Genomic DNA, 4,609 nt, shown 5'->3' with positions numbered 1-4,609 from the left:
GGGCAGTCTACTCCAGTCAGAGCTTTAGCAGGGATCCCATTCCAGGTGCCTTTGATGAGGGTTCACCTTGACTGGGTGGGTGGAAAAGGAAGCAAGCAAGTAGGTGTGTTTGAGGATATCCTTGCAGATGCATTCATAGGGAATGGTTTTGATAATGCAGTACCTAAAGTGCATGCAGTGACACACAGGCTTAGAGACAGGCATGTGGGTCTGGTAGCCTGGAAGAGACCCAGACAGACCACACCCCTGAAGCCAGGACTGGAGATGTGGCTACCCTGTTGCAGTGAGCCTGAATATGAGCCCCATTGGTTAATAGATACTGATGTTCCCTTGGACAGAGTGACTGCAAGGGCAGAGGTGAGTGGTAGTAAACAGCTAGATAACCTGCCCGGATGGCAAGTGCAAGGCTCCAATTCCAAAAGGCAAAGTCCAAATCAGAAACAAGCCAGCACATATACAGTGGGTGAAACTCATTTAATATAGAAACAAAAAATCCATTCACATGAATTAAACTGGTTTCAGCTGATGCCTTCTTTAGTGATATAAACAAAAATATATAAAAAGTTGCTAGAGCATATGGGTTTATACATAGTGCCATCATGTGTGTGACTGTGTGATTGGATAAGGAAAAATTCAAAAATGTTCATTTAATCCTGGTGGGATCAACCCCACAATTTGACTACCACATTTTTCTTTATTGTTCAGTATTTCATGTAAAGCGGCCTTATTATTCCTTCTATACCTGATACAATCAATAACAGTAAAACCAAAAATCCCAGTAGTATGTTTTGAAATATGTTTTTATAAAGCACTAGAATGCTTTTTATTTTGAATATTGCTCAGATGTTCCCCTATTCTAAACTTTAAAGGTTGTGATGTTTGACCCATATAAAATACCATACATGTACATTTGGCCAAGTAGATAACTCAACTGGTATTGCAATTAGCAAAAAAATGAGATATCATAAAGAATGGGGAATTATGACTACTAAAGCTGTCTGTCTTAAATAATCTAGGACAATATGTGCAATGTCCACATGGGGTGCATCCCACCAATTTGTGTCCAGTGATTGTTCTTTGAGTTAAAGATTGATCAACCTCATTCCATTTTTTATAGTGACTAAACAATGAGCCCAAAGAACGGCCCTTCTGAAAAGAGAAGGAGCAGTTGTCATTCAAATGTTCCCTGAGTTTGATGTCTGATTGTAAAACATTCCAATGTTTACCCACAATCTCCATAAAGATCCTAGTGTTTCTGCCATATGTTGTCACAAGCCTCAGTTCTTGTCTATTTTTCCTTTGCCAATGCTGATATGAGAGCAATTGGTTCCTATCCTGTTGGTTAGCAAACCGACTGGCTCTGCAAATATCACCTGCTCTATATCCTCTACTTTTAAATCTGGTAACCAAATCCTGTATATACTGGCTATACATGAAGGAGCTGGAACAGCTTCTTTTGATCCTAAGAAATTGTGACTTAGGGATATTCCTGATGACATGTTGTGGGTGGAAGCTGGTAGCATGTAGAAATGTATTAAATTGTGGACATTTTAAAAAAAAACTCACTTTCCAGTGTATCTGTACTGGTTCTTCTAATTAATACATCCAGAAAAGTAATCTCCTTTTTATGAAAAGTTAGTTTGAACTCAATACCTCACTTGTTTTCAATGAGGTATTCCACAAATTCTAACAAAAAAGCCACATCAGCCTTCCACACCAACCAACAGTCATCAAGATGTCTACGCCAGATGTCAATTTCATTCAAGAATATATTATGACTATTGTCATAAATTAGATGCTCCTCCACTTAAACCATAAATAGATCAGCATATATGGGTGCAAAGGAAGCCCCCATCACAGTCCCCTGAACCTGCCAGATACATTGTTGTTGGTAATAAAACACATTATGTGTAAGAACCATTTCTGCCATGCGCACAAGAAGAGTATTAAAACCTGGTTGGTAAAGATTGACTTTATCTAGCCAATATTGCAGGGTAATAAGGCCTGCCCAATGGGGAATGCTAGAATATAGAGAGGTGACATCCAAAGTGCACAAGAGCCAGTCAGCCTCCAATTGCATCTCAGAAATAATGGCTAGAAACTGGGTGGTATCCTGAATCCTGGCATGAATCTACAAATCAATCCAAACAAAGGTTTAAGATATGTAGTAAGCTACTCCGAAGGTTGCTCTGTTAGGGAGCCTCTGCCAGAAACAATCGGTCAGCCAAGTGGTTTGTCTGGATCTTTATGGATCTTGGGTAATAAGTATAAGTATTGTTGTTTGGGATAATCTACTTTTAACTGATAACCAATATCCACAGAGATAATACCTTCCTCCACAGCCAAGTCCAAAAACTGATCAATCTCATGTTAAAATTTTGATGTTGGATCAAGGGACATGATCATATAGTGTCTAGAATCAGATATCTGCCTCTGTACTTCCGCATGATATTGCTCCCAATCTTGAATGACAACCCCCCCCCCTTCCTTATCTGCTGGCAAAATCACTATATTCTTGTTCAACCTAAGTTTATCAGTGCACACCCTTTCCTCATTAGTGATGTTATCCTTCATAATGTTATATTTATGAAAATTCAGATGTAAATCCTTAAGAACATTATATTGAAAAGCTGAAACAGTACGTGACATAGGTGGTTCAAGGAGTTCTTGCTCATTAATAATCCAATCAGGACTAATATTTGCATGTAGGAATGTGCTCAGCATATATATGGTATGTCTATGATTAAGGATACAGGTCTTCCTTTTCCATTTATCATTGTATTAATAGGAACTTTACATCAAGTAGATATGGCCTTTGCTGGTTTTTTATATTGGTAGTATGCAATGTTTGCCATGTTATTGAATATATTTGTTGGCAATGGATTTTGGATATCCAATCACGGGAATTGGCCAGTTTTGTTTTGCATGATGTCCCTATTTAGCTTGTAATTAGGACTATGTATGAATACAAGTTAAATATATGATCTTGTTTAGTTTGGGCAGGATTAATGATTTGTCTCAAACAAAGGGTTTTCAAAAAAGCTTTTGGGACATCAAAAAGCTATGTCTTGAGAGGGGCATGGCTAGGATGTAGACTGGTTGGCAGCATCTTTTCTCAGCTCTGCACTCAAAAGATATTTTTGACAGGAATTTTTGAAAACTAGATATTGTAGACAAACCTATTTTGTTGAATTACTTCTACTAAAATCACTAGACATCTACAGTGCAAAAAAATTGGCTTTAAACATTATTTTTCCTGTCAAAAACAAGAAGGAAGGTATCTGAATCTACTGAAAATGAGCTTTTCTAAGCATACCACACAGGACCAGATGATGAAAAAGGAGATACAGTCTTTATTAAATGCTATACAAGACTTGTCAGTGAAATTTGACAAAATAAATACCAAACTGGACACTTTTGAGGAGAGAGCTACAAAACAAATATAGCAACTACAAGAAATAATGATGCAACAGAAGTCTCAAATAGCTGACATAGAGAGATCCTTAAATGATACTGAGGGCAGACTCTCAGAACAAGATCTTCAGCTACATTTTTTATCACAACAAAATGCTTCATTACAAAATAAAATAGAGGATCTAGAGAACAGGTCGAGACGAAATAACCTTCGCATCTATGGGCTACCAGAGAAAACAGAGGGAGATAGCATGGTGACTTTCCTTACTACCTGGTTACCAGAAGTTTTAAAACTGCCTGAAGCTCTTTCTAATGGAATTGAAAGAGCCCACAGATCCTTAAGAGCTGCTTCATCAACCATCAAATCAAAAAAATCACCCGAGATCAATAATAGTGACGTTTTTTTTATCACAGGACAAGGAACTTATTTTAAAAACAGCATGGTCAACTTCTCCAGTTAAATACAAAGACAACATAATCAGATTTGATAATGATTATTCTGCTGGAGTTATAACTGCAAGAAAAGAATATCTCCCTCTGATAAAGGAATTGAAAAAAAAGAAAACTTAAAGTCCACTTGCTGTTCCCTGCAAGAATAAAAATATTTTTTACTGAAGGTCCTAAAACTTTTGACACTCTGCAAGCAACAGGTTCTTATCTTTCAGCTAATAAAACCTTGGATAATGTGGAAGAAATGTATTTCTCCCAATTTGGGGTTAAGCGTCACTTAGAAAAAAATGAATGGAGCACTGCTGAAATGAAGAAGAAGAAACGATAAAAGACATATGAAAAACACAAACATTATTGTCTTCTATTTGCTCTGTAAGGCAAAAAAGTTCTTTGAAAGCATTCATGCTTTACACATGTGTCAGTCTTTGAAACAATATAAATACAAGATAAGCAGGACATTTTAAGCAAGGTAACATATCTTTCTCTATTACAGTGTAAATACTTACAGTCATGATTTTTCTAACTCTAAATGATGTTTAGATAGTTCATTTATAAATTACCTGCCTTTTACTGCTAGTATAGAATATGATGTATTTACACTGACATATTAATGTGGTGTGTTTAAATGAGCATGATTCCTTTTTATATTATTTACACTAAGCTGCATAAAATATCTAAACTGATGTATTTAATACACATAATAATATATAAAAACTGATAGTAATAACTGTCAAAAAGTGCCTTG

Source organism: Protopterus annectens, chromosome 5.part0, assembly GCF_019279795.1.
Source record: "Protopterus annectens isolate FY-2018-M chromosome 5.part0, PAN1.0, whole genome shotgun sequence".
Classification (NCBI taxonomy): Eukaryota; Metazoa; Chordata; order Ceratodontiformes; family Protopteridae; genus Protopterus; species Protopterus annectens.
The sequence above is the reverse complement of the archived record's forward strand: the minus strand, read 5'-3'. Positions refer to the sequence as shown.